The sequence below is a fragment of the Apium graveolens genome, chromosome 5 (genome assembly GCF_009905375.1).
Source record: "Apium graveolens cultivar Ventura chromosome 5, ASM990537v1, whole genome shotgun sequence".
NCBI lineage: Eukaryota > Viridiplantae > Streptophyta > Magnoliopsida > Apiales > Apiaceae > Apium > Apium graveolens.
In genome coordinates this window covers 77987557-77999814 of record NC_133651.1, presented here as the reverse complement: position 1 = coordinate 77999814, position 12258 = coordinate 77987557, and positions in this window count along the sequence as shown.

The following is a 12258-nucleotide window of genomic DNA, read 5'->3' as shown; positions in this document are numbered from 1 at the left end:
TTTTATCTGCTTCATGTCATGTATGTACATCAGGATCTAGAGTGTTCTTCATAAATCATGAATGGTAATTATGTTACCTCCTTAGGAGAATTCTATACGACATGTATGGACTCCGTATGGTTAGATATTAAGATTTCATGGAAAGTGAATTACGACAGTAGGTCAGTGGTGGACCATAGTAATGCAACAATGATTTTGCGAGTAATGAGTCGATTACATTAGATCCGATCGCAACTTCGAATATGGAAACCAACATAATCTTCTGTTCTTGGAGCGATGTGATAATACTTGATATATATACACATATGTTTTGTTCTCCTATGACAAACCTCTATAATTCAGAGGTAGGTTCCAAGCTAGATGTTTTGTGGCAGTATATTTTTTTTCATATACACAATTCTCTTCAATTCGTTCTTTTCTCTTCTTTTCATTTTGTATAAGCTGAGAAGAACAACCCTTCCAGAAGGGGAGGTATTGCCGAATGACTATCTATCTGTGTGATAGAAGCCTAGTAGGATACCATCTATTGTTTAATTGCTTGTCAAGTACTAAAGGCTGGCCACCTTCTGTACTAACTATGCGATATAACAAGTGTTCATGATCATAGTGATCTCTCAACAAATTCCTTTACTTCTATATGATTGATCAAACTTTGGAAAATAGAAACAGCTGAAAAAGGAGTAGTGAAGTTATGGTGGTATCCGGAATGGAAACACATTCGTGATACTAAGGTTGACGTGGTTATTAAAAGGTTATAGAACGCTAACGAGCAAAAGTATAACCAGTATAATATTAGGAACGGAAGGTAGTAGCGATTACGAACTGGAAAAAAATGGGTATTGAGAAGCAAAAGCTCTAATGCTAAAAGCTATAATGAGAGTCTGTGCAATAGACTTGAAAGAATTTGGAATGATCACTTAACGCGGATTAAGTTTTCTTACGATAATAGATCATGTCATTATCGAGATGTCGCCTTATGAGATCCTTGAGGGAAGACAATGTCGATCTCCCTTATGTTAGGATGAAGTTGTAGAGCGCAAGATGCTCGGACCCGCAGTAGTCCAAAGGACCAAGGATATAATAGATCTAATCAGAGGACGGCTGTGAGTAGCTCAAGATGGACATAAGAAGTATGCTGATTTGACAAATGAAAGGACAAAGAGTATGAAGGAGGGAACCTTGTATTGTTAAAAGTATTCCCTTAAAAAGGAATTGATGAGGGTTGGAAAGAAAGGAAAGTTTAAGTCCACGAATTGTTGGACCCTTGGATATATTAAGACGTATTGGGAAGGATAGCATATGAGCTAGCCCTACCCCCGAACATGTAGCAAGTCATAACGTGTTTCACGTATCAATATTAAGGAAGTGTAATTCAGATGCCAGATAAATAGGGGCATATGAGCGCCTAGACATGCAACCAGGCGTAACCTATATGGAGCAACCAGGAAGGGTTATAGAGTGAAAAGGAGCAAGTGCTTAGGAGAAGGGTTATCAAACTAGGCAGAGTTTAGTGGTAGGACCACAATGTGGGAAAATTTACTCGAGAGTTAGAAAGTGCAATGCTAAGAGAGTATCCCTATTTATTTTCTATCTGATTCCGGGACGGAATCCTTTTAAGGAGGGGAGACTGTAATAACCCCAATTTTGGAAATTTTTGAAACCCTTATGAATAGTGTTTTGCTGAATAAGAAAACTTTTCATGTCACACTATGTAGGGGTTCTTTTATTGATCTTCTGGGATATTATTAGTACTCTATGTGGTATATAAGTATATGTAAAGATCGTCAGAATCCAAATCCGAACACTTTGATTTTTCCAGAAATCTACCAGATACAGAAAGAATTGAGTATAAGGTAACATAATAAAAAGGATTTAAATTCAAGGATTATAGAAGAGGATCATAAAAAGGAATATAATGTAACGACCGAGGAATTACGCTTGTATTATATTATAATAATAATAAATTATGTGTATTATTATGTGATTAAATGTGTTAAGTCGTTGAACCCTAACTGCTATGTGTTATGTGTTGGTTGTTTTGATCCAAACGTGTTTTGGATATTTATTGAACGTTCTATCGTCAGTTATATATATTATATCAAAACCTGTACAGCTCAAAACTATGTTTTAAAAGCCCGTATTTCAAACAAAATCATTGGCCCTATTTTGCCAAAAATGCCCTATACCGTATCGCTATTCTGAACCCCTAGATGTTTTACCAATTGACCTTTTTCGCGAAAAACGACTTTTCCGGACCCCTTCGGGTACCAAAAACCCCACAAAAATCACATTTTTATTTTTATATGATCATGAAATTATTATATATCATTTTTCTTTGTATTTTTGTATTTTTCACAATTTTTGGGAATTTTTAGTATTTATTTTGTATTTATTGGATATTTAAAAATTCAATATCAATACCCAAAAATTATAAAAATTGGGGCCAAATATTTTTATTAGGAGTGTAATTAGCCCCTTAATTTTATTTAGGGGTATTATTTTCCATAATATAAATAGCCTAATTTTTATTAATTAATTCAGTTAATTACAATAAAAAAATCAGAAAATTCAAGAAAATCCCCAATTCTCTAAAATTAGGGTTTGGAGTTCCTGGAATCAAAGCCAAGTTTGATCGTGATTCTGTTAACCAAATCAGTCGTGTAAGTATCCGTTGTGAAGCTCTTTCGATTCTCTATCTGATTATGTAATCGTTTTTGTTGATTAATTAGTCGATTTTTAATTCATAATTTTCGGGTTAATTCATGAATTCGGGTTTTTAGTTTGACTGATTGTTTGATGTTGTTGTTGTTGGGAACGATTAGATCGTCGAATTTCTGACTGTTTGGCACCGGTTTCATCAGATTTCGTTTAGGATTTAGGTTCGCCGGAGAACCGCCGTCGCGGCGGCGTTCTCGAACTTTCCGGCGTCGTGTTCGATGAGGAAGGACGAGAAAGGTCGTGTTCGGGTTGCTGTGGAACAGGAACGTGAAGAAACGGTGAGGAATCGAGGTGTCGTTGTGGTTCGTCGTCGAATCGAAGCTCGCCGGAGATTTCCCCGCCGGCGTCGGGTTTCAGTCCAGGCGGCTGTGTTCTTGAGCGACCCGGGTTCGACCCGGTTGCGACCCGGTTTCGACCCGGGTTCAATCCTAAAAACCCTAAATCTTGTTCATGTGTTTATGTTTCTGATTAAATTAATTATTTATTTATATTTTAGTAATTAAAATCAGTTTTTATTAATTCTAAAAATATAATAAAAATTAGATTTAAATTCTGAAAATTATTATTAATAATTTCTAAATTATTTTATTAGTTTAGAAATTCGAAATTAGTTATTAATTTGATTATTTAATTATTTATCTAATAATTTATTTATTTATCTATTATTCAATAATAAGTAATTAATTAATAAATAAAGGTTAAATAATCGAATAATATGAAAATAATTTGTTAATTATTCGAATAATGCGAGTAACTCGTATTTATACGAGTAGTTGATCGTTGAGTTGGATTATTACTTGAGCAATAATTTATTTATTCGAAGAGTGTCGTAATAATTATTCGTATCGTATAATTAGATATCAGTAATTAATTAATTAACGAATCGTATAAGTTTTAGTAATAATGTAATAGATCGATAGTTATTCGAGAATTGCGAGTAGCTCGTAGTTATACGAATGAGTAATCGTTAAGTGATTTATAATTCGAGTAATTCGTAGTTATTCGATAAATAGCGTATCGGTTAAATAAGTTGATTGATTATTTATAAATAATCGATCTAATCGAATAAATATCGATAAGTTATAAATATTATAATAAATTGTGATTAATCCTAATAATTAGGGATTAATTATTTTTAAATTAGTAAATACTTATCTATTAATTATTTATTAGTTATTTATTTATTAAGTGATTAATTATTTCAATAATTAATCACATAATTTTCAATAAATCGTAACTTCTTCATTTTAACTCCAAAAAAAATTATAAAAAAAATTATTTTTGACTTTGATTTTTCTTAAATAATTATTTAAAAATTATTTTAGGATTTAAAAGGTTGTAATAATTATTTATAATGAATAATAAATTAAATCATCCGTATTTAATTCATAACAATTCAACCGTTACTCCGATTTAAGTGAAACGAAGACCCATAGACTCAGAAAAATGAGACGAATCCAATAAAAATAATTGTAAGTTATAATTTCTTCTGAAAAAGAGTGGTTGGTGATAATTGATAGTTCGAAGGTCCTAGTAAGGATATAATTGAGCCGAATAATTCCCGAAAAATTATAATAAAATCAGATACGACTAGTAATGCAGGTATAAGCCTAGAATTGATTCTAAAAATAATTATAAATCTAGAAATTAATTGTGTGCTTTACGTGTTACGTGTTATATGTGATTATGTGCATAAATGTGTTGTGTAAATACATGTATATATATGCGAGTCAGATAGAAACGCATGGGTAGACTGATAAGGTTGCGTGATATCAATTCAAGATACACGTATGTAGTAAATTATCTAAACACCTATCTTTCCATGATTTGTTCAGTGTTAGCAAGGCAGAGCAAGCTAGGGTCAGAAGGCAGTAAGTTAAACCAGGTTAAGTACGCGCAAGGCAAGTTTCTCCCCTATTCTAAATTCAGAATAGTGATTTATATTTCCTTTCTATCGTATCGAATCTCTTTGATAATCATTGTTCATATACACTATTACCTACTTATTATCACTTGTTCCATTTCATTTCAATTCTTGATTTACCCAATTTATTGAATTCCCTGTTCATATTTCAATTCCTTTACCCTTGTTACATATAGTCTGGTATATCCTGGTGTTGGGATATATCAATAGCATTTCGATTATTCCGGATGCTAAGCCTTGGACTGGATGGTTACTTTACGGGCTGGGTTTTACCCAGACCATTATTTAATAGGCCATAGTTGCCTGAGTACTCCTAATGTTGGTTGGGTCTATGCAGTTGGGTATAGATCCGCACTATATTCTGACTGATCAGCAGGTTATAGTGCATATGTTGGTTCTTGTTCCAGTCTTGTTCATTTGGCACTCGCCAGTGTTGGCAAATTATTATCATATACAGATACAGATGGTTGTTCAAACCAACAGCTTATTGGTTCATTTATTTCTCTCTTTTTATAATATATATATATATATATTGTTGCAGGCTTGTTGAGCAATTTTGGCTCATTTCTTTTATTGTCATTCATATTGTTTTACAGTTAAGGTAGAGAATGAAACCCATCAGGACCCGCATTGTCAAGAAGCGAGTCAAGCAGCGGGACCCTCTTATACCAAGAGTGTTCCTTCCTATTCCCGAAGAGAGTTTTGAATTGCCAGATCAGGTGTAGCAGGATAAGTAGTAATGTTGGGTTGAATAAAAGTTTTGTGTAGTCTGAATAAAAGATTGTGTAGTGAAATTGTAGATAGAATAAAGTTTTGTAATAAAGAGAGTTCTTAAGACAGGTTTTATTTAGTTGGGTTTGTAATAAGTATAGTGCATGATTCTTGTTTTTCAAACTCAAACCTTAAAAGATCCTGAGTAGTGATAGTTCGGGGTAATTATTATATTTATATTCCGCTTGTGCAGGTATAGTTGGTAGTTGTTGTTAATAATGCCCCAAATCTATACCCCGGATTTGGAGGGTGTTATAGTTGGCATCAGAGCTTAGGATTGACCTTGGAAAACAAGAATGTTAGGGTTAAGATAAGATAGGAAAATAAGATAGGATGAGAGTAAGAGTGTTAGGATTGTTTGTCTATGTGATTAGAAGTTATGAGTTATAGGATTGTGATTTGATTGTTTTGTGTTATTATTTTTATGTATATTAGATGGCTTCTTTATCATCATCTACGGAGAGGACCGAGACAGATCCAGTGGATGCACCGGTAGTAGCCCCAGTGTCAGAGCAGGTTTTACCTCCATTGCCACCTGAGCCAGCACCAGAGATACCATTTTTCCCGGAGGTACCAGGTTTTGCAGATTATTTTCCATACGTTGAGCCAGAGATACCAGATATTCCACCATTAGAGTTTCCGATGTTTGATATTCCTGATATGGTTGATCTTCCGCAGTGGGAGGATGTAGAGCCTCAGATTCATATGCCACCAGTCGAGATTCCAGAGATGCCACCGATGGAGCCAGAGGCAGAGCCGCTTGTGTATGCGCCTATGGAGCAGCCTGTCTTATTTCCTGCCCCATTAGCCATTTATGCACCTGTTCCAGGAGTGTATCAATTTCCTCAGCCAGAGTTTATGGATGAGATCGTGGTAGATGGACCATTACCTTCTCGAGGTTCCAGCACTGATCTTCATGAGCATCATACCGTGACTTACCAGCGCTTTCAGGCAGAGAGGGAGGAGAGGATTAGATGGCAGAACCAGTGTAGAGAGATCCTTGGATTGTATGAGACACAGACGGATGGTCCTGTCAGAGCATTACGACCGGATTATATACTGAGAGAGAGACTACATCATATTCACCGGGTTAGTTCGCAGCAGCTTACTGATTTGAGACAGCAGGATCTTAGTGCGGAGACAGCATATCGCAGAGCATTGGGACTTACCGAGGCAGTGCAGGAGGAGTTGAGCCACGTATCACCAGGATTTTGAGACCAGCAGATCGATGAGTGTTGTATTATGTATATTTTGTAGATAGAGGCAGCATAGTATTGTATATTAGTTTGTATGAGTGTAGCTACTGACTCTGACTGATAGTAGTAGCAGTACGACTGTTATATCATAGGGTTTTGTATCAAGCATTGACACCTGTAGCTGGTGTTCTACCTATATATATATATGAGATAATCTTTTGCATGTTTTCTTTATTTTATTTCCAGTCATTTAAGCATTTACATTTATTTCAGTACCATTGCATATTTACAGATGTAGTTTTATTTACGATCATGTTGAAAAAAAAAAATTATTAAATTTAAAACATATCATACTGTTTTATCTATTCAGTTATTTAATAAGTTATTTTATTTTCTCGAATTAACTGTTTTAATATATGTTTAATATACTGTTATTAAATAAGATCCATTATTTATTTACCAGAAAAATGGCACCTAAGAGAAAAGCGCAGCCCGACTCATCGAATGGAAACACCGATGGCCAAAACAATAATAGACAGATGGATCAGATGTTTAATCTCATGCAACAGCAGATGTTGATGATGCAACAACAAATGCAACAGCAGCAACAGCAGTTCCAGCAACAGATGTTACAGCAAGCCGCTCATCCAGGACATCAAATACCACCAGCAGTACCTACGCCTACTTTCAAGCAATTTCAGTCGGTGAAGCCACCGGAATTTATGGGTTCCACAGATCCTACAAAAGCGAGAGCTTGGCTGAAAGAGATGGAAAAGGCTTTTTCGTTGGTAAAGGTTGAGGAAGAGCAGAAGACAGATTTTGCTAGCTATTTTCTAAAAGGCGAAGCTAATTACTGGTGGGAATCAAAGAAAGCTTTGGAAGAGGGTGTGGTGACCTGGAACAGATTCACTGATCTTTTCTTGGAGAAATATTTTCCTCGTTTTATGAAGAACCAGATGGAGATCAAGTTTCTGGAGCTGAAACAAGACAACTTATCGGTTGCGGATTATGAAACCAAGTTTACTGAATTGGCAAGGTTTGTTCCAGAGCAGGTGGATACGGACGAGAAGCGGGCCAAAAGATTTCAGCAAGGACTGAAACCATGGATTCGTAGCAGGGTAGCTGTGTTTGAACTGACAACTTATACGGCTGTTGTTCAGAAAGCTATGATTATTGAAGGAGAAAGCGAAGCAGCTCAGAAAGAGAAAGGACCAGGGAATTTTCAGAATCGTTTCAACAAAAGGCCGGGATTTCAAGCTCGGGGAAAAGTAAACTTTAGAAGGCCAGAGCAAAACAACCAGAGGATGGGTAATCGACTACCTGCCCCAACTCAGCAAAGGCTTATTCGACTGCCTATACCTGATTGCAGAATGTGTGGTAGAAAGCATACAGGAGTTTGCAACAAGCTAAATGTTACGTGTTTCAAGTGCAAGCAAAGGGGACACTATTCTGGAGAATGTCCAATGGGAAAAGCAGAAGTTACTTGTTTTCAATGTGGGAGAAAATGACATATCGCCAAAGACTGCAGAGGAATTGCAATGGCTGCCAGTATTCCAAGAGTTTTAGCATTACCTCCACCTCCATTACCACAGCAAAATCAGCCCAGAGCAAGGACTTTCAACATGTCAATGAAGGAAGCGGTACAGAGTCCGAATGTGGTTGCAGGTACACTTCCTGTAAATTCCGTAAATGCTTTAGTATTGATTGATTCAGGAGCTACTAGATCTTTTATTTCTGAAGCCTTTATCTCTAAGATAGATTGTGAGATTCAGTGGTTGGATGAAGTGTTAGTCATAAAATTAGCGAATAATGATCAGGTTGCAGTAGATCGAGTATGTCCGAGCTGTGATATTAAGATAGGGAGATGTCATTTTTCAGTTGATTTGATACCTTTTAGGTTAGGGGAGTTTGATATTATTTTAGGAATGGATTGGCTGTCTAGTAATAATGCTCAAATTGACTGTGCAAATAAGAGAGTGAAAGTGCAAACTGAAGAAAATGAAACGGTAATATTTAAAGGTGAGAAGCAACAGCAGAAATTCCTATCAATAATGCAGACGAGAAGATTGCTACGTCAAGGATGTCAAGCTTATTTAGCCTATGTACGGGATGTTGATAAGGGAGATTTGAAGATTGAAGATATTCTTGTAGTTTGTGAATTTCTTGATGTTTTTCCGGACGAATTACCAGGACTTCCACCAGATCGAGAAATTGAGTTCACTATTGACTTGACGCCAGGGACTGAACCAATTTCGAAAACTCCATATCGAATGGCACCTGTTGAAATGAGGGAATTAGCAAAGCAGTTGCAAGAACTTCTTGACAAAGGAATTATAAGGCCAAGTGTATCCCCATGGGGTGCGCCAGTATTGTTCGTGAAAAAGAAGGATGGTAGTATGCGACTGTGTATCGATTATCGTGAGCTGAACAAGTTAACTATCAAGAATAAATATCCTTTACCTCGCATTGATGATTTATTTGATCAACTAAAAGGAGCAGCATGGTTTTCGAAAATCGACTTACGATCAGGCTATCATCAGTTAAAGATCAAGGCTGAAGATATTCCAAAGACAGCGTTTAGAACAAGGTACGGACACTATGAATTTCTTGTGATGGCTTTTGGATTGACGAATGCACCTGCAGCATTTATGGATTTGATGAATCGAATATTCAAGAAGTATTTGGATAAGTTTATCATTATATTTATTGATGACATCTTGATCTATTCAAAGACGGAAGAAGAGCATGGAGAGCATTTAATAACGACATTGGAGATATTACGGAAGGAGCAGCTTTATGCAAAATTTTCCAAATGCGAATTTTGGTTGAAAGAAGTGCAGTTTCTAGGGCACATCATCAGCAGAGAAGGCATTCAAGTTGATCCAGCAAAGATTGAAGCCGTGTTGAATTGGGAAAGACCAAAGACGCCGACAGAGGTTCGAAGTTTCTTAGGTTTGGCAGGATATTATCGAAGATTTGTCAAAGATTTTGCGAAGATAGCTACACCGCTGACCAAGTTAACTCGACAAAGTGAAAAGTTCGAATGGAATAGTAAGTGTGAAGAAAGTTTTCAAGAGTTGAAGAATCGGTTGGTGACGGCACCAGTATTAGTACTGCCAGACGAGCAAGGAAATTTTGTTATTTACAGTGATGCTTCATATCGTGGTTTGGGATGTGTGTTGATGCAACATGGTAATGTCATTGCATATGCGTCGAGACAACTTAAACCTCATGAGCAGAAATATCCTACGCATGATCTCGAATTAGCAGCAATTGTATTTGCATTGAAGCTTTGGAGACATTATTTGTACGGTGAAAAATGTGAAATCTACACGGATCATAAAAGTCTGAAGTATATCTTCACGCAAAAGGAACTGAACATGCGACAACGTCGATGGCTGGAATTGATTAAAGATTACGATGTTACAATCAGTTATCATCCAGGAAAAGCAAATGTTGTAGCAGATGCGCTAAGCAGAAAAGAAAGATTGAATAGGTTGACTTCATGCGAAGAATTGGCCAGGGAATTCGACAAATTGGAAATCGAAATTCGTACTCCTAATGAATCTGTAGAAACTATCTATGCTATGACTTTCCAACCAGAATTGCTGGAAAAGATTCGCCGTTGTCAAGAAAAAGTGATGAGTCAAGACGACAGCTTAACAGGAGAAGAGATTACAACTCAGAAAGATAATGAAGGAATTTTACGTTTTGCGTCAAGAATCTGGATCCCTAACGTGGCAGAATTAAAAGAAGAAATTATGCGAGATGCGCACAATTCGAAGTATTCCATTCATCCAGGAAGCACGAAAATGTATCGCGATTTAAAGGAAAATTTTTGGTGGCCGAATATGAAGAAGGAGATAGCAGAATGGGTGAGTAAATGCTACACATGCCAACGAGTTAAAGCAGAACACCAACGTCCGAGTGGGTTATTGCAACCATTAGACATTCCAGAATGGAAATGGGAACATCTAGCGATGGATTTTGTGGTAGGACTACCGAAGACTAGGGCAAATCATGATGCGATATGGGTAATCATTGACAGACTTACGAAGTCGGCACATTTTCTACCAATTAATGAAAGATTTTCGCTCGACAAATTAGTGCACATGTATCTCAAAGAAATTGTGATGCGTCATGGAGTACCAGTATCAATTGTATCGGATCGAGATCCTCGTTTCAATTCAAGATTTTGGAGGCAATTTCAAGAATGTCTAGGAACGAAGTTGAATATGAGTACAGCTTATCATCCGCAAACTGACGGCCAAAGTGAAAGGACAATTCAAACGATTGAAGACATGCTACGAGTTTGTGCGATCGATTTTGAAGGCAGTTGGGATGAACATTTACCCCTAGTGGAATTTTCTTATAATAATAGCTATCACGCCAGTATTGGAATGCCACCGTATGAAGCATTATATGGGAGGAAATGCAGATCACCCGTGTACTGGGATGAAGTTGGAGAACGCAAGATTTTGGGTCCAGAATTAATTCAGCAGACAAAAGAAAAGATTAATCTTATTCGAAAACGAATCGAGGCAGCACAAAACAGACAAAGCAGATATGCAAACCAAGCCAGGAAGGATATGGACTATCAGGAAGGAGAACACGTATTGCTCAAAATATCGCCATGGAAAGGATTGACCAGATTTGGCAATAAAGGGAAATTGAAGCCACGATACGTTGGACCATTTGAGATTTTGAAGAAAATTGGGAAGGTTGCGTACGAGTTAGCTCTACCACCCCATATGCAGCACATTCACAACGTATTTCATGTATCTATGCTTAAGAGGTATAATCCTGATACAAGGCATGTAATAGAGTATGAACCAGTAGAACTTCAGGCAGATTTGTCATATGTAGAACAGCCAATAAGAATTCTAGATAGGCAAGAGAGGGTATTAAGAAATAAGTCTGTGTCATTAGTGAGAGTTTTATGGAGAAACCCAGTGGTTGAAGAATCAACCTGGGAGCTTGAAAGTGAAATGCTAGAAAAGTATCCTCAGTTATTTGCATAATTAGATTCTGAGGACAGAATCTTGTTAAGGGGGGGAGAATGTAACGACCGAGGAATTACGCTTGTATTATATTATAATAATAATAAATTATGTGTATTATTATGTGATTAAATGTGTTAAGTCGTTGAACCCTAACTGCTATGTGTTATGTGTTGGTTGTTTTGATCCAAACGTGTTTTGGATATTTATTGAACGTTCTATCGTCAGTTATATATATTATATCAAAACCTGTACAGCTCAAAACTATGTTTTAAAAGCCCGTATTTCAAACAAAATCATTGGCCCTATTTTGCCAAAAATGCCCTATACCGTATCGCTATTCTGAACCCCTAGATGTTTTACCAATTGACCTTTTTCGCGAAAAACGACTTTTCCGGACCCCTTCGGGTACCAAAAACCCCACAAAAATCACATTTTTATTTTTATATGATCATGAAATTATTATATATCATTTTTCTTTGTATTTTTGTATTTTTCACAATTTTTGGGAATTTTTAGTATTTATTTTGTATTTATTGGATATTTAAAAATTCAATATCAATACCCAAAAATTATAAAAATTGGGGCCAAATATTTTTATTAGGAGTGTAATTAGCCCCTTAATTTTATTTAGGGGTATTATTTTCCA